General features: G+C 35.7%; 1 long non-coding RNA gene across 1 annotated transcript; it reads right to left on the bottom strand.

The window, feature by feature from the left end:
- Nucleotides 1-339: 339 nt before the first annotated feature.
- On the bottom strand, nt 340-6,691 carry LOC126830273 (uncharacterized). The gene is made up of 3 exons (XR_007683786.1): nt 6,607-6,691; nt 6,137-6,238; nt 340-386 (listed from the first exon to the last, which is right to left on the bottom strand). It is a non-coding gene; the product is annotated as an uncharacterized LOC126830273 (long non-coding RNA).
- Nucleotides 6,692-20,181: the final 13,490 nt, after the last annotated feature.

Here is a 20,181-nt window from a genome sequence, read left to right as displayed (position 1 = left end):
TGGCAAGTTTTATCATTGTTGTATTCTCGCTTGTGTACTGTAAACAGACAACCAAAACGCAACACGGACAGCGGAATCATACTAAGCGGAGACCTGGGGAATATAGCCAACCCCTCATGGTTCTTATGCTTTACATGGAATTATACATAAATATGTTAAAAACTGTAGCCTATATCGCGTTCACAAGGTTTCGGAAGGGAATGTTACGGATGGCTGACTATCGGTAGGGTTCGTCTTTTTATGATCCCAATGCTACACACCAAACTTTAAATAGATCCGTTAAAACTCTAGCCCCCATCACGTTCAGAAGATTTTCGGCAAACGGGTTTACTCCGGAACGGATGGTTGCGGAACGCTTAAGGGGCGTGTGGCTCTGTTTTTGGAACCTTGAAGTAGACAAAAATGATTCTAAAAGCACATATTCCTGTAAAGTGATTTATATTCAAATTTTAAAAATATTGTAATTTCTAATCAATTATGTTCTGTGAAATACGTGAACAGTTCAAATTGAACGGCAGTCGGTCGTTTACGCCTGCATAGTCAATTCTACATGTTTTTTAACTTAATATTTTGTCGTTTGTGATTCACATTGTGTTGTAGGATATGTTTTTATTTCTTCATTACAAAATTGCACCCGAAACCATAGGATACACGACTCGTGTACTGATTATAAAATGTTAATTGTGTCTTAAATATTGGATATTAGGATCCTACAGTTTCACGGCAAGACAACGACATAATATTAATTGAAATTGGTCAATATTGAATTCTAATTCGTGATTATAATTTTGAATATTATGGAAAATGATCAGAGACTTAGATCCTTTAATATCGATAGGGTTTGTTCGCGCATGAACCCAATGCTTCACATCAAATGGGAAACAAATGAAATGAAATGGGGTTTAACGTCCTACTGTTCTGCTCCTAAGCTGGACTAATGAAGACGGGCATACGCCATACAGTGTGCTATGAGGGAAATTTTGCCCGGGCAGCGGCACTATCGCCTACTCTTATATCGAATTCCAACTGCCAGGGGATCTTTTACGTGCAAGCCAATGTGTACACGGGACCTCGGTTTTTCGTCCCATCCGAACGACTAGACAGCTGTCCTTGTCAGGCCCTCCATCCTGCATCACTGACAAGGGGGAACCACGCCGGAAAAATGGGAAACAGATTAGTTAAAAATTGTGGCTTAAATCGCAAAGTTTTCGACTAAGGAGGCATAACTCTGGTGGATGATAGATCGTGGAACACTGGTTATCGATAGAATTCGTCCTCTCACGACCCCAATGCTTAAAAACAAAAAATACAATTTGAAAATAATATGTTTAAATTCGGGAACAGAAGGTCAAATGAACAAAAAAAAATCAAACTTATGCGAGATCTTTTCATCTTTAAAAGGACAATGTCACTCTTGCTGGTTTGGCAGCTCCAGAAAATAAAAGTATAACCTTATTCTAAGTACAAGATGTGTTTGTGTTCTACCTATTGTGTAAATTATCCATTAAGTCCTATTTTACTTTACCAGAGGGTTCGGAATTATTTTTAAATCCAAGTCACATTTGAAAAACTTTCCGTACACCTTTTAAAATCATCTGAGAGCCATTTCTATCAGGGGAGGTAATACGTAATAAGGTCTAGATTTGATTGACATCCTGTTCTAAGCATAGCTTTCCGTGACGTCATAGCGCCTGGATATCTCCCGTGGTGGCGCTACTGTCTCAATTAAATAAATACATAAGTTCAGCGAAAGTGTGAAAGGAAATGATGATTAAAATGACTTGGATTACCATGCAATTAATTTAAGCATCCTGGACAGTCCGTCCGTGGATGAGGGATCACGTGGCTAAGTGGGTAAGACACTGGCTCGCTAGCCTGGAGGTTGGGTGTTCGATCCCTGCATTGGCCGAGAAAGTTCACCCAGATTTTCTGGCGTGGATTCCTCTTGTCAGTGATGCAGGACGGAGGGCCTGAGGGGGACAGCTGTCTAGTCGTTCGGATGGGACGATAAACCGAGGTCCCATGTACATATTGGCGTGCATGGAAAAGATCCCTTGGCAGTTGAAATTCGATATAAGAGTAGGCCGTAGCGCCGCTGCCCACTGTATGGCGTATGCCCGTCTTCATTAGCCCAGTTTAGGAGCAGAACAGTAGGACGTTAAACCGCATTTCATTTCATTTCATTTCCGTCCGTGGATAATCTATTTGTATAGTCTCTATCATCCAGAAAAAAATATTCTCAACATTTGAAAATAATAACAGGTCATTGGCGAGAATATCCGGTCTTTTACATTATCATAAAGTCTAAGGGAGATAACTAGTCCTGAAATAAGATGTTGATATCCATGAAATTAATTTATGAATATCATTTCAAAACATCCATTTGATTGCATGCCAGGTCAATATCCAACACACTTATTTTTTTTATTTTAAAATGTTCTCTTCGTTGGCCATATCTATGTTTTTTAATTAATCCTAATTCGTTGTCACGATTCATGTTTGTTTATATTAATGCAAGAATTGTGGAATTTATTGCGGGAAGGGGCACAACTCTTCCTTGTCTTGGCCAAAGAGGGACACAGCTAACCAAATATTCCTATTTCTCTCCCTTTTCCATGGTGATTTTTGTTGACTTTTTGATGTAGAATTGAGGAAAGGGGTTTGAAAATACATTTTCTGCCAGGTTTTGGTGAATATTCTTAATTTTAAGGCGGAAGGATACAAGAGTTGAGAGGTTGGTTAGGTTGAAATTACATGTTTACTTGTCTCTACTTATCTCAAGTTTTTCATGAAGAACCTCATACGTGCTTTAGGGCAAGGGGTTGCCACATGTTGCTCCATCTGTGGTAGAAAGCGTTCTACCTAACGAAAATTTGGGGGAAAGTTAGATCTGGTCTAAGATACGAGAATTGACAACATTAAAGTCAATGGGGAAATCTTTAGTGGTCTGTGGCCCGATACTGGATAATCAACCACATTAAACCCCAAACTCCCGGTTACGCATGGGCAATGGACTTTTCGTCAAATATTGACAACGGTCCCAGACCCGCCATGAAGACTGGGAGGTTCTGGGTAACCGACACTACTATTTGTATTGTTTACAGATATAGTCTATATCACGCTGGTGCCAATCGTCTAAGATATAAATGAGGTTCGAGTTCGACATGGACAAGTGTTGATGTTTTCCGTCGATAATCATGCCTAGAAAGAGGGTGGTTATTGATTTGGCTAAGAAGCGCATACAAGAGGGGTATCAGAAACCAAATTCAACATATTCTTACAAGCTTATATTTGCCATGGGAAAACATCTTTTTTAAAAACATTGTTTATAATGTATTTATAAAAGACACAAAATAATGCTTCTATTTTTTTGCAATACAAGGGCTGATCTAGTGGGGGTGCACCCGGCACACATCCCCTATGTGGATCCAGGGGGCGCATTTTAGAACCGGATTCTTGTTTCATATCACCGGAAATGGCATTAAAAACTTTTCGAAATTTTCTGGAGGAGGCCACCTGGCCTTCATGCTCACAACGTGCGAGTTTGTCACCCGTCTGTACCCCCTATCCATGGTCTCTGAACCTGCCTTTGAAATTTTTAATTTTCCATTTTATTCCTTTCTTTTATTACTGACTTTCTTTTAATCTAGTTGGTTAAATAGCCCATTGAGCTAATGTTTATATAAGTAACCTGCATTTAAATTATGACAAGATGAGGCTGATAACCCAAGGTTTGTCATTTTGTTTGACGATCATCATTTCAATGGTTTCACTTCAGTTTGCAAAGATCCCAGAAATAACTTTCACAATTTCAATCTTTCAGGTACCACAGAAAATACTCTTAAGAGAGCATCAAACTGGGCTTTTGCACCAATGAAACTAGCCAAACATTATGGTTTCCTGTTATCCTTGCTATATAATAATATGGTGACGGTCCCATGGCCCAAATTCCAGTCAAATCTACAAACCTTAGAATCGGCAAATCAGCACCGATGGCAACGCGGACCAGACTGCGTACGCTCGTCATATTACGGTTTCCCACATTTTAGTACCCTGAGCAACTATGTTACCTTGGACGCTACCCTGCAAAAGGCAATGTATCTTTATTTAAGGAAACGAAATGGAATAGGCCTACTAATAACTGATCTCGTATCTCCTACCCATACTGGACTAAGTCTACTATGTGTCTGCGATATCACCCTAGGTGGGAACGGGCATTAAACTTAATGTTTGTCATCTACATGACGCATTTCCTAACGGATCATCTTGAAACTTTGCATATTTATTCCTAATACCCTAAGGATCACGCCTATTGTTTTTGGTGCATGCCCAAACCTCACGTCCATTTTGTGTTTCTGTGTGTCGCCTACAGACCTTAACTCTGAATGGATCGTCTTGAAAACTTTTCATACTTATTCCTTATACCATAAGGGTGACCTCTATTATTTTTGGTGCATGCCCGACCGTCTGGGACAGACCCACGTCCAGTTGTGTGTGTGTGTCGTCTTCAGGCCGCAATTTTTAACAGATCCTTTTGAAACTTTGCATTCCTATTCCTTATACCCTAAGGATGATTCATATTGTCTTTGGTGTCTTGGAACTTGGTATAAGTATTCCTTATAGTCTAAGGACGGCAACTATTGATTTTGGTGCATGTCCCGGCTCCAAGGGGCAGAGCCTCGCCCAATTTGTGCTGATAGTTTACTGGCCGCAATTTTGAAAGGATTGTCTGCTAACTGGGCATATGTATTTCTTATAGCCTAACTAGAACAACTGTTCATTTTGGTGCATATCCCAACACCCCCCCCCCTCCATCCCACCCGGGGAGGAAGCAGAGCCACGTCCTTTTTGTTTTTATAGTCTGAAGACCACAATTCTGAATGGATTATCTTGGAACATGGTATGCTTGGTATCTTGGAAATCTGCTTATTTATTCCCTGGAGCAGCGTCACACCCACGTTTCGTTAATATTTAGTCTGTAAATTTGACAAAACCCAACACCTAGCCTTCTTTGCCTCTTGTCATTAGTCATTGCAGCCATTTCATATTTCATTCTCTTCATTTTAAAAAATACCATATCAATCAAAGCAGGAATGTGGACGTATATTGCAGCGGTAGCGATGCTCTTGTAAACCAGGTAATTTTTAACTACCCGCCGTCTGCAATACCCACGCCTATGACATTAGTCCTAGATGAAATCTTTCGAAGGATATTATGAAGTTACTCTTTGTAAAGAAATACAATTCTCTGGTCTGTTACCACAACATAACTTCTCAATATATGTAGGCATAACTCCACATATGTCACAGGAATTGGATTTGGTGATTGGCTTGACTGTTGATTCGCTTTTTCTTCCGAAATATCAAACAAAATTAAAGGCATTATTTCAGCAAAGGACAACAAAGGTCTCCTTCATCTATCTACTTCTAGCTTATTTACCATTTTCTAAAATTTGAAAACTGTGTTAGCAATTTGTAAATAATTATCCCCTAGCTCATATATTGTGTAAATATTTTATATAATTATTATCAGAAATGATCATATATATTTTTGTATTTCCATGTAAATACATAAGTTGATTTTTTTATGCAATTAATTTTTTATATATACAATTATTTATAAGGAAATAGCTGCTCCTCATGAGCTTATATTTTTCGTTTTTTATATAATTACACGAAAGTGTGTAAAAAATAATCCATCGCGAGTTTACAATTATTTTCATGTAAATATTTCTATATTCTATAATCATTAAAAATTTGTTTTTTTTGTAATTATTCTTCTATTTGCTGTTTTGTTTATGTGTAAATATTTTACGACTATTACAGAAAGTTTCTTACTTTGAGTCGCCCTGTTCGTTCCTTTCGTATCATGACGTTGTTAGATGTAATTGCAACTTCCATGTAGATTTAATTGTCCTTGATGTAGATGGTGCTGTTCATTTTGAAGGAGGTGTAATGAATCTAATGATTCCACCTGGCATGTCCGACACAAAAACGGTAGATCCCTCCCAGTTTTAACTTACCTCAAATAGATTGCTTTCGAAATAACCGTAAGACCAAAATGCAAGTAAATAAATAAGGTTTTCCAGAATTTATTTAAAAGTCTAGCCAATATAATAATTAAAATTAATAATTACACACAAGAATTTTTTCTCATCTGTCTCATGTGTCCATTTACTGCAGGAATCATAAGTAACACAGTTGTCACTGGCAGCCATAATTGAGTACCAGGATCAGGACTGCAAAATTAAATCGTATGAATGATATAATTTAATATTACTCATAACTATACTTTGCGGGTTAACTTGAATATAATCGTTTCTATGATCAATCAATAATAATTAAAAAAAATGCAGCTAGGTGCAGGCATAATCAAAGCTAATAATGGGGCCAATCATCTAATTTTAAAGATAATCTGACTGGTCCATCAATTAGGTAACCAGGCAAAGCCAGTGATAATCAATTTATCCGAGTCGACGTAGATGATGTATGATCAACAATGACAACGGGTATCCAAGTTCTAATCATTCATTGCGCCATTCGTTCCCGATTTTGAAGCTATGACAGTACGTGTATAAGTAAATAATCGTAAAGAATATAAACTTACCGGAAAATATGAAATTAATGTTTGGGATGAATCGTGACGTTTACTCCTTTTTTAAACTGTCAGCATGGCGAGAAACGAGCTGTCAATGGTGTAGTTGATGTTAAACGCATGCGCGACAATGGGATTCTCGCTTTTCAGGTTTGTAGAATGTTTTACCAGTTTCATTGATAGTGAAATCAGCATCGGGCTACCTGAAGTTTTCCATTTTTTTTAAAAATAGGGTTGATATGATGAAATATATAGTACCGATAAATTGAAATATTGTATAATAGTATAATTTATTGACCAGAATAAAGATTGGGACACTTTATATAGTTGCAGTCGAAGTGTAATTGACATTTTAACATGTGGCCCCGGAGGGTCCACAAATGCATCTAAGATCTTTCGATTCAGTCTTATTCGTTATGTTAATTTTCATACAAATCCGTAAAACATTTCGGCCTCGAGAGGGTCCACAGACTTGGTACATATTCCACATTTTGCGTAAAGGGCGGGGGCATGTCTCATAGCGCACAATTCACATAGTGCTCAAATGCGCTTTACAAAGTATGTAGTATAAACAATATAAAATAAAGTACAATACAATAATTAGAAATAAAATAAACTAACATAAAATAAACTTATACATAAAACTCTACCTGGATTAAAATATAAATTATAAAAAAAATTCTTTAGTTATAAATCAAAAGCTTCGTTAAATAAATAAGTCTTAGTTTTAATATTTTTCTTAAAAATTGTAATTGATGTATAATTTCTGATGTTAAAATGTAATGAACTTTTGGTGCCTCAATACTGAATGCTCTGCACCTATTGTTATTAGTCTTGATCCCTGTTGGCATAACAGTAAACAATCATTCAGACGAGGACCTCAAAGCTCTAGTGGGTGTATAAATTTGAATCAAATCGCGTAAGTATGAAGGAGCTGAACCATTGAGATATTTAAAAACTAAAAGAAGCAACTTACACGCGATTCTAAAACGAATGGGTAGTCAATGTAATTGAATTAAATAGGAGTATTATGGTCAGTATGTTTAGGTTTAGTGACAAGTCTAGAAGCTGAGCTTTGAACCATTTGAAGTTTGTGAATTAAATTATTAGCTAAGAGAGAGTTACAGATGTCCAGTCTAGAAGTACACATGAATTTACAATGGTTTATATACCATCAGGGGCTAAATTTGAACGAATTTTAATTGTTTCTGAGATGAAAGTAACATACTTTACAAATATTGTTGATTTGAGTGCTCATGGTCATAAATTTTTTTTAAAAAAACTGGTTTGATAACGTGAGAGTTTATTGATATGTTAATATTACTTTCCAATATCAACACGGACGATTTGGATCCAAAAAGAATGTTCATGGTCATAAAATTGTCAAAAATAAACCCCACCAATGTTTCTGGTAGACTCAACTGGTTTGATAATGTGATATTACTTTCCAATTTCAACGCAGGCGATTTGGATCCAAAAATAATGTACTCTGTCTTATCGTCATTCAATTTTAAAAAGTTAACAGACATCCAGGATTTAATTTCCGATATACACATTTCCTTTTGTTGTTTTGAATAAATAAATGAGACTTGCTTAAAAGCAATATAGAGTTGGGCATCGTCCGCGTAAAAAAAGTGAATGTCTAGACCACATGTGTGAGAAATGCCTCCGAGGGGTGTTGTATACACCGTAAAAAGAATCGGCCCTAAAATTGAGCCTTGAATGACTATAGTGAAGGTCCTTGTGCTCAAAGAATTTGTTATTTATCAATACTGCCTGACGTCTTAAATGAAGATAAGATCGAAACAGTGCTACATAAGAGCCAGACACTCCAAATTCAAAATGGAGACTTAGATAGTAACATTTCATGATCCACCGTATTAAATGCGGCGAACAAATCCAGACCACCATCACGCAATTGTTTTTTGTCCATTGACATCAAGATATCATTTTCAACTTTTAGTAGATTTGTTTCGGTTGAGTAAAATCTTCTACATGTATATGCACTTTGGTACTTATCTAACAAATTATTTTGAACGGCAATGCACTTTTTTTTCAAGGCTTTTCGATTTGACACAGGTCTGTATTTTTTGTCGATTGTCTTTATAAGGTAAGCTATTTTCGTAGGTTGTGGAAATATACCTACCGATTTGAAGAGAAGTGTTCACAATATCCAATATTGTTTTTACTTTTATTATTTTTTTTTATCTTTACTTGTTTTGTTATTTAATCTTTGTAAATAGCTTCACCATGCAACTCCTATATATTTATCCTAAGTTTACTAAATGTCATTGTGCTTGATAACGATAAGACGATACTTGTCGAAACGTCGTGCTTTTAGAATAAACCAGTGATTGTTTCCCATAAAAACTGTGTTCTGTTAATGTGTTTCCCAATCGCTAAATGCCACTTAAAGATTAGATTTGAATGATTAAATTTACTGCTCTCAATGTGGTTGCGGATTTCTGAAACACGAACAGAAATTGGTTGTCTGCATTTTCGCCAAGCAGTACCACATTGCCTGGCTTCGTTACATGTTTGAGGAAATGAATCTGGTTATTATACAATAAGTCAGAGGTAGAGTTTAATCTGATCATACTTGACAGTTGATCAGTGAGTTTGTTTAATGACGAGAAATCACTCACCACCTTGACAAGAGAGAAAGAGAAAAATGGGGTTTAACGTCCACTCGACACAAACTAGGTTATTTCGGGACTAACATATGGTTTAATTTTTTATTTCAATACTTCGCTTGCGCGTAGGGGTCTTTAGCAGTGGAAGGAAACCGGAGAACCCGGAGAAAACCCACGAAGTTGGACAGGCGACCCTACTTCTGGTCACGTACAACAGGGGATTCGAAACCACGGCAGTTGACTCAATGACAGGCCTTATGATACAGCGTGTACGTGCTAACCATTCGATCATCCCCCCCCCCCACAAAGAGTTTGTGTCAATGATACGCATGAATGATATATTAGAGACTTTTGGCAATCGGAATTTTCCCCATCCGTATCACGTATCCGTATCGTATACGTGATACGTTACGTCCATGTAGTTTTAGAGTTTTGGCAGATTTTCACGTCGCGTACGTATGTATCGCTGAGCTGAGCTTAGTTCTATTACAGCATGATGGCAGATATCTACCAATATGACCATCAATACTAGTTAAGTACATAGCCTACAATTTCCCGGAGTGAGTGAAGTCACTCGACAGTCGCTGGGCTATTAAAAAAAATGAATGTCGAATCTTATTTAAAAAGTATGGACTTCAACTCGACAGGCCCGTAGCCAGAGAGGTGAAAGGGGGGGGGGGGCATGCCCCCCTCCCCGAAAAAATGTTTTGCCGCCCCGAAAAAAAATTTGCTGATCATAGCTCTAAAATACCTACTGTAGACTGTGCCGGGTGTGCCCCCCCCCCCCTAAAAACTTCACTGCCCCTCCGAAGCTAGCAAGCTGGCTACGGGCCTGCAACTCGATAGCAATTTTTGGTTTCACTAATGTATCATTTCAGAAAGTTTATACCCCTTTACCATAGAATAAAATCATTTACAGGTTTGCAAAGTCCCACCTCCCTGAATTTAGCATGTAGATCAACCAGCATGCAGACAGACAGACAGACAGGAAAAGTATGAAAATTCCAAGAAACCCCATCAAAAATAATGATTTTAAATTCCAGTCTTTATCATTGTTAAAATGACATCAAATATACACCTTCGTGTTCTATGATACACATAGATTCATAAAAACGCTACAACGATACAACAATTCAGTGTAAAGTAGCACAAAAGACGGCAAAAAGACGACAATGTTATACGGACCTTTTCCGTATGAAAGTTGTTCGATACGTGCTGCCGTATCACGTATGAGATATACACACACATTGATGACGTCACACACAAAATCCATACGCGATACGGACCAGGAATTTACGCCTGCCAAAAGTCTCTATTGTGGCTGTTAGCAGCCTTTCTATATTCTCGGTTTGTCGGGCTGTGAAAGCGACAAGTCGCGGCACGACAAGTCGAAATAATTATATCTTGTCGGGTTGTGAAAGCGACATGTCGACAAAACCAACCCGATAATCGTCGCCTTGATTTTATGGACTTCGACTGACTCATTCACAACCCGACAAGGCCACAACATACAATTATTTCGACTTGTCGTGACGCGACTTGTCGCCTTCACAAGTCGACAAAATACAATTATTCGTCTCGAAAGTCAATCAGTGCGCATGAGAAAACATTCTTCGGTTAAGTATGGAAGCCTAATCTCGACAAGGCAAGGGGGCAATTATTTAGCGTTTGTTTTTGCTTGTAACACCTAAAATTTACAAAGATAGGATTGAAAAGATCGTTTGGTTAAAATTAGGAATCTATATTTCAGGAGAGAGTCGGTTTTATATGCTGATATGTATGCTTTCAATATATCTATCATAATTGAGAATACACTATGCTATCTTTGCTATTATAAAAATATTTAAAATTTAAATCCCAATTTCTTAGGATGTTTGTGGATTTTTCTAGTCATCGTATGTGCACCACACTGCGATACGCTAAAGCTTTTTCTTGGTCACATCCCAATTTCAAGTCTCCCTGTCTTTTACCAAAAACTAGGAGTCACGGTATCGCTGGTTCACTAACCAGAAGGGTTGCGTCCAGCATGATTTCACCAATGTCCAGTGTTGGCACGTAATGGAACCTTTGTCATTTGGAATTTTAAATATATATGAGTAGGCCGTGGAGCCGCTGTCTGGACAAAATTTCTGCAGAAAATGAGTTTAAAATAACCATGGTTTGTCCACATGCTGGCTGAAAAATTACCCGGACTTTTCCAGCGTGGTATCAGCATGTCAGTGGTGCAGCACGTGGGTGGGGTGGGGATGGAAGGGAACAGTGTCTAGTCTTTCGGATGTTACGGAAAACCGTGGTCACATGTAAGCGTAAACGTAATGGAACCCTAGACGGAGTAGATCGTATCGCCGCTGGCTGGGCAACAATTACCTCATAGTACACTGCATAGCGTATGTCCGTCTTCATTGACGCAGAAAAGTACCTTGCTGTATAAACTAAGCCGTAGTTTAAATAAACGTGGTGTGTCCCCAAAAAGTTTGTTTTTGTTTATAAAAAGTATATAATTTCTAATAAAAACACTATATAGTTTCTAATTAACAAAAAAACGTATTATCACTAGGAATATCAAATAACGGCATATAATTATGTGATTTGGGCTAATGAAGACGGGCATACGCCATACAGTGCGCTATGAGGGAAATGTTGAACGGACAGCGGCGCTATGGCCTACTTTTATATCAAATTCCAACTGTCAAGGGATCTTTTACGTGCACGCAAACGTGTACACGAGGCCTTGTTTTTTCGTCCCATCCGAACGACTAAATAGCTGTCCTTGTCAGGCCCTCCTTCCTGTACCACTGATTTGAGTTGGAATATTAGTAGATTGATTATTGCAGATGTATGGGTTTGAGTAAATGGTGCTGTTGTTGGTAATCAGAGTACGAATTAAACATAAGAAGCTCGTATTCACGTCCTGTTCCTTAGCGTTTTTGCACTCTCACTACCTCACATCGACGTTTCGTGGAGATTATGATTTAATGACCGCAATAGGCTTCCACGCTTAACGGAAGAATGCTTGCTCATGCGCACTGATTGGCTTTCGAGGCGAAAAGTCGACAAGGCGACAAAATACAATTATTTCGACTTGTCATGCGCCGACTTGTCGCCTTCACATCCCGACAAGTCAAGAATGTAGAATGGTCGCTAACAGCCACCATAATGATCACTATAACTTTCCATATAAAATCTCAAATAGCTAACAAATTTAAAAACGTTTCACTAAAATTAACTTATTAATGAGTTTTATATTGTCCCAGAATTATCCAAGCAAAAATTCAAACACTAAATAAACGTGAAACTGTACAATTTCGTAAAAATGTCACAGAGAAAGAACGAGCAGCCGTTAACGGTGATATATTTGAACGGTTAAAAATCAAAAAATAAATTACCTTTAGAACGTTCCTAAGTTAAAAATGTGAGTTTTGGCACAATCAGTGGTAATAATCTATGAAGATACTAAACATCATTTACTAGTCTGGTTTTTACAATTTGAATGCCTACAGTTCTTTTCCATAATCTACTAAATACATCCAGTTGGTCTTTCACATAATGAATAAACCCCCGTATGCTTTAGAGAAGAAAACTTCTAATTAAACAGAACCGTTATCAAAAATAAAAAGATGGTAAAACGTTATTTACATATCAAATTAATTACATGTTACGACAATACATTAAAGGGCTATGTGTTTCATTTGGCGCCATAGGAATCCCCCACAAACTACGATATTGTGGAAGTTTAATATTTAATAGGAATAACGATCTAAAAATGATTCATTTCCATTCGGTATTTACAAATTTATGATAAATTGAAATTTCATCGACTTTTGCTGCTCGAGCGTAAAAAGACGCCGCCATCTTTTCTTGGTAGTGGAAAAACATGATGGGTCTAGCGTTTAAACAGATTCATAATCAGAAAGAAAAAAAACGAAATGGTAAATTATGTATATCAAAATTAAAAACATTGAACACATCAGAATGCATTAAAGTGGCCAAGTCGTTAATTCAGTATCATCCACACTCTTCGACATTGCAAACACGACTTATTGGTCAATTTAAATTAACATTGATGCACGTTGTTATCTTACTGAGAAAAGATGGGCTTCCGGTATCTAATATTCAAAACACAATGAAAATTTTAAACTTTACACACGAATCGCGTGCCAGCATGCTTTCGAGCGCCATTTGTAATGAGGTGACTGAATGAACAAGGTTAAACATATCCCACAAGGGAAGACTACCGGAGTAGACTAGAATAAACAGACGCTAAAGACTGCCATTAAATTTGCACTCTTCGCTTATTTCGCTGAACATAACTAATTAGAAATTACAGTAAAAGCAAAATCTATTGAATGTAAATCAGTTTAAATACATTCATATTACATGATTATATGCGTTGAGACCCATTTATCTCCATTTCGAGCTGCCAAAGAATAGCGATTTAGCTCCTTTAAACAAATTCTTTATCAAAAAGAAAGAAAATCTTAAAACATTATATTATGCATATCAAAATTAATTACATTTAACAACACAACACATATACACAAGCATATTACATGAAATAATACATGTATTGAGTAAGATATAGGTTACTGGACGGATCTTTAAAAAGTTCTTAATGCAAATGTGGTAGTGTATATTTGTGTATATTTGTATTTATTGTATCTTGAATATTTGTTGTATTATTGTCCCTTTAATATATTAGTTATTTATGGTATATTTGGTGTTCGTTGTATTGTCCCTTTAATAGTCCATCTCTAAGCTGGTTAAGAATATCTTTACAACAGCAAGTCTAAACTCTACTCACTTTTAACTCACTAAAATAACCACATCTCAGCTTCTCTTTCAAATCTCACTTGCATCTTAACCTTGTTACAAGGAGGATCACATTCTGTCACTTGGTAAGTTTTATATTTATTTGACTGACTTTAATATTTTATCTGTTTAATATGGTAATGTAATTAGAATATATTTATATATGAAATAATTAAGTTATTAGTATATTTCTATAAGTATTTCCATAAGTATGTTTGTGTAATTGAGAATATTCTACTCTCGGCTATTTAGTGTTAATTTATTCATAACCTTAATTTCAGTCTTTGTGTCATACTGTGTCTGTATGGTAGCCATATTTAAGACATCAACCCTATTATAAACTCCTATTTTATAGGGTATGTATATGTATTTGTATGTAATTGTATTAGTTAAAACTCATTGTAAATATATCTTATCCATTCCTTTGTTTCAAATCAATTATTTCCCGCCACTATTTTAAATATATGTATATAGTGTAAACTATTACTATTCTTGATTTTTATACATTTCTTTATGTCTTTCAGAGTTTTTTTTTATATGTATACTAATTTGATGATCCACAATAAAATCCTGAACCCATGACCTGGTGTTTTGTTCGTCTTTGTGAATAGAACCCTGCTACAAATTTGGCGCCCAACGTGGTTTTGGTGGATTGATATTTTCAACGTATTTCAAGTTCATCATTTTCAAGTTCTACAGTTCTACAGCTACAAACAGTTTCAAACGTGTGTCAGTGTTAAGTGTTAATTACTAATTCATTGGATCCAATGTAAGTTTTATAAAATTATATTATTTAAGTAATTAAGTACTGGCCAGAGTGTGTGAGAGTGAAGGGTGATAACCGGTTTGTTTTGTTTTGTCTTGTCCTTTATGTTCTGTGTTATTTTGTGTATAAATATCTATATAATAAGTCATAATTTATATAGTCTATATTTTGCAACACTTGATTTTGAGAATCATTTGCTTTCATAATATATCTACATATTTGTTTATATATACAAATACAGTTTGATAAATATATCATAAATATAATATAATTAATAGTTATTACATACTATTGGTATAACTATAACATTTATACATTTACAATTGCTTAGTTACCATATATTAACGTGTCTAGTACAGTATCGTGTATTCGTGTATTTTCCTGAGAAACATATTTCATAATTTAGTTTATTTCATATTTAGTAAATTTTAAGAGACAGCCTTGACAGACATTTTACTATTGATTTAAAAACAGCCACACACTTGCTTGGTTAAGCGCATCCACTTCACTACACATAAACTTCTATAATTAACAACTATCATATCTATCTACATCTATAGCTAATAATAATTGTCTTTTAGTTTTGGTGGTCAAATAATAGATATTATTCTCAGGTAATAACTATTGATTGACCTAGTTGGGTAATGTTGTTTGAATTTTCCCACTTGTAACTTTCTGGTATGTCAACGTGACCTGCTTTGTTATTAGGTGTGGTGTATAGTCTTGATTGTCAGTTCTGTTTTGATATCTTTTGTCACTGTCGACTATTGTTCATTGATTTAGTCTTGGTCATTGTAGCTTTATTTTATTACTCCAGGTTTCATATATTGTAGTCTTGATTGTCCAAGCTGTTTATACTTGTGATCTTCTTGACTGTGGATTCGGTTGTCAACTTTAATGTTTATGTTTTCTAGACTTGTTTATTCAGTGATATATTTTCTTGTAGTATTCCAGTTGTGTCACCTTGATCTTATTCTGTAGACTTGTATACCCAGTCGTGATTTATCAGAAAATTCTTGTGCTCTTTCACTCTGATTTTCAACTTGGATATGCAGTATATAATTTATTCATCTTTTCATTTATAAATTATCCTTGTTTATCGATTATAGACTTTGTTTTCCAGTTTGAATTTAATTTCACATCGAAATAAATTTCAACTTTTCTATTTTATTTCAATTTTACTTGGAATTTGTTTTTCGTCTGATGAGTTTCAACTTGATTGAATTTTGTGTTTTCAATATCTAAGATTGTATTTTATTACAACATTACAGTTTCAACTTCGTTTTTTTCTTATGTCGTTTAGACATAGTTTTGTGTTTTCAATATCCAGGGTTGTATTTTATTATAAAGTTTGGGTTTCAACTTTAGTATTTTTTTCTTATGTTGTTTAGACAAAGTTGGCTAGTGTTATATCATATTTCATTTTCCGTTAACATTTTGTCATTGTTTGATGAGTTGGTTATATTCTATATTTTGTATTTTCATTATGGCTGAAGGTGGTAGAACGTTTACGCCAACACAAGATATGATTGATCAGTTAAAGGACATAGTTTCTTCATTTGATCCGGCAATTCAAAGAGAGGTTTTTCAGTCAATTATTTCAAATGGTTCTTTTGTGCCAGGCCCTGATAATAATTATACATGTCAACCAACTACGGCTTCATCATCACAACAGCCAACTTTAGCTTTTAATCCTGTTACACATTCTACTCCATCTTTGGACGCTACCTATGTTATCCCCCAACGCCGCACATCTCGTTCACATATTCCAAGATCAACTGCTTCTACTGATCAGATTTCTAATTTTTCACAACCTGTCCAGAGAACATCAAATATTTCTCAGTCCCAGCTTCAGACTTCTTCAATTTCACATTCTTCCCCAAGATTGTCATCATTTTCCGGGGATTTTAATAAAGGGGATGTTTCTTATGAACAATGGAGATTAGAAATTATTGGACTAAAGTCAGAAGGGATATATTCAGATACTTCTATTATTAATTCTATTCGTCGTGCAGCGAGAGGTACTGTCGCCCAGAGCCTAGTTACGGTAAAGTTTGATTCTGTGGAGCAACTTATATATTTTCTGGATCCATTATTTGGTGAGATATTTTCAGATGAATGTTTAATGAGCCGTTTATATTCAACTTCTCAGGCAGCTACAGAAAGTATTTCTTCATGGGCATGTAGATTACAGGATATTGTTTTTAAATTGAAATCAGCTAAAATTCTTAATGAACCATCTGCATCAAATGTCTTAAAGAACCGGTTTTGGAATGGGTTATATCGCGATGACTTGAAGGTATCAACACGGCATGTTCTTGATTCTAATGCCACATTTTCTAATTTAATGTATGCTGTAAGAAGGATGGAAGAAGAGAAGTCAGCAACTGTTTCTTCACATACAGAATTTACTTTTCCTAAATCGACTTCGTCTAGTTTAAGTAATTGTACTAGATCTATGGGATCTTTAACTTTGAATTCATCAAACGAAAGTACCAGTGATTTTTTACAACTTCATCAACAGATGTCTTCATTAATAAAGGAGGTTCGTAGCTTTAAATCCAAAGTATCAGAAGGTCAACTACCTTGGATATATTGAAATATCTGTGCAGATTCCTGATACAGATATTCATATGGATGTTTTATTTATTATTGTACCTTCTAGTACTTCATCGTCACAGATTCGTGTTCCTGTTATTATTGGTACCAATATTTTAAATCGATTGTATAATTCTTTTAATGTCCATAATTCACATATAGATTCTTCTTGGAGTTCAACTTTTACTTGTTTATCTAATCAACTTAAAGAGAGTAATGAAGTTTATGATTTAAAATCTACATCTTCAACGACCATACCAGCTCATTCATGTATTTCGATATCCGGATTTTCACGCCTTCCTAAGCCAATTTCGTCTAAACAATATATGGCCACAGATTATAATTCTTCACATCCAAGTTTAAAGATTGTTCCTGGTTTAGTTCGCTGTAATAATTTCAATATTTCTTCTCAACGTATTAAAGTTAAAATGCAAAATGACTCTTCAACACCTATCACCATTCCAGCAAAGTCCATTATTTGCCAGCTTCATCAAGTGGATATTGTTCATTCCAATTCGTCATCTGATAGTATTAATGATTTATTAGGAAGTATTCATACAAATGATTTAAAGAATAATTTTTCTGAAGGCGAAGTTCGACAGTTCAACGATTTAATTATTAAATACAAGGATATTTTCAGTTCATCAGACACCGATATTGGTAGGACAGATTTAGTAAAACACAAGATCAATCTTTCTGATAACATTCCATTTAAACAACGTCATAGAAGAATACCTCCATCAATGTACCAGGAAGTTAAAGATCATATACAAGAAATGCTTGATTCTAATGTAATTCGTTCTTCTTCAAGTCCGTATGCTTCACCTATTGTTCTTGTTCGGAAAAAAGATGGTGGTCTTCGTTTCTGCGTAGATTATCGTAAACTTAATTCACTTACTATTAAAGATGCCTATGCTCTACCACGTATTGAAGAAACCCTTGATTCATTAAACGGTTCAAAATTTTTTTCTTCTCTCGACTTAAAGTCAGGTTATTGGCAGATTGAAATGGACGAGGCAGACAAACATAAAACAGCATTTACTGCAGGTGCTCTCGGGTTTTGGGAGTTTAATACTATGCCGTTCGGACTTACTAACGCGCCGGCTTCTTTTCAGAGAATGATGGAACGCTGTATGGGTGATATGAATCTTTTACAATGTTTGATATATTTAGACGATGTCATTATTTTTTCTAAAACCTTTCACGAACATATGTCCAGGTTAGAGTCAGTTTTTAAACGTCTTCGTCAACACAATCTTCGGTTAAAACCTTCAAAATGTAGTTTTCTTCAGACTTCAATTAAGTATCTTGGCCACGTTATTTCTGCAGATGGCATTCATACAGATCCTGATAAAATTGAGACCTTAAAGTCCTGGCCTATTCCTTCAACCGTGGAAGAAATTCGAAGTTTCTTGGGTTTTTGTGGGTATTTTCGTCGTTTCATCAAAGATTTTTCTAAAATAGCGAAACCTTTAACTGATCTCCTCGTTGGTCATTCTACTACTAAAAAGAAAAGATCTGCTAAAATTTCACCTGTGTTTTTCTGGGGTCCTGAACAACAGAATTCATTTGATTTTCTTATTTCTCAATTGATTTCATCACCTGTATTAGCTTATGCTGATTTCACTAAACCTTTTGAAGTTCACATTGATGCCAGTACACGTGGGTTAGGAGCAGTTTTACTCCAAGTTCAGGATGGTAAAACACGTGTTGTTTCATATGCAAGTAGAAGTCTTTCTAAATCTGAACGATTGTATCCTGCAAATAAATTAGAATTTCTCGGATTAAAATGGGCTGTTTGTAAAAAGTTTCACGATTACCTTTATGGGAATAAATTCAATGTAAAGACTGATAATAATCCTCTTACCTATGTATTATCTTCTGCTAAACTCGATGCTACTGGTCATCGTTGGCTTGCCGAATTATCTACATATGATTTCTCCCTGGAATATTTGAGTGGAAAACAGAATACCCTTGCAGATGCTTTATCTCGTCTTCCATATAATAAAGTTAACAATTCAGTTGTCTCTGCAGTCACTTTAGCTCATGATATAGATGAAGGTAGAGTTCAGTCCCTTTGTTGTACACAAGATGTTTCACTTCCAACTGTTTCACCACCGGTTGATTCCATTATTATCGACAGCAGCCGTATGAGAAGATGTCAGCAAGCGTGCCCTTCTTTAAAATCTGTTTTTAAATGTGTTCAGACTGGAGTTAAACCGACATATGATTTTTTACGCAGTTTTGATCAGGAAGCCAAACATATTCTTCGCCATTGGGATAATTTATTTATTATGGATGATATTCTTTATCGCAAATATTCAATTTCTGTTTCATCTGGTCCCATTTTACAGATGGTTGTTCCTGTTTCTCTTCGAGACACTGTGTTTACTTTTCTTCATGATAATATGGGTCATATGGGTAGGGATCGTACTCTTGATCTTTTTAAGTCTCGTTTCTTTTGGCCTGGAATGTCTAAATTCGTAGAAGATAAAATCAAATTGTGTTCACGCTGTATCCGCAGAAAATCGCCTAACATTTCAGAAAGAGCTCCACTTATCAATATTAAAACTTCCCAGCCTCTTGAATTAGTATGTATGGATTACCTTTCCCTTGAACCTTCAAAGGGTGGCTTCGAAAATATTTTGATCATTACAGACCATTTCACTAAGTATGCAGTTGCAATTCCCACGAAAAATCAGACAGCTAAAACTACAGCCAAAGCCATCATCCATAATTTTATTCTTCCGTATGGTATTCCCGCTCGTCTTCACTCAGATC

This window comes from Patella vulgata, chromosome 8, assembly GCF_932274485.2.
Source record: "Patella vulgata chromosome 8, xgPatVulg1.2, whole genome shotgun sequence".
Lineage (NCBI taxonomy): Eukaryota > Metazoa > Mollusca > Gastropoda > Patellidae > Patella > Patella vulgata.
This window is presented reverse-complemented; position numbering and strand designations above follow the sequence as displayed.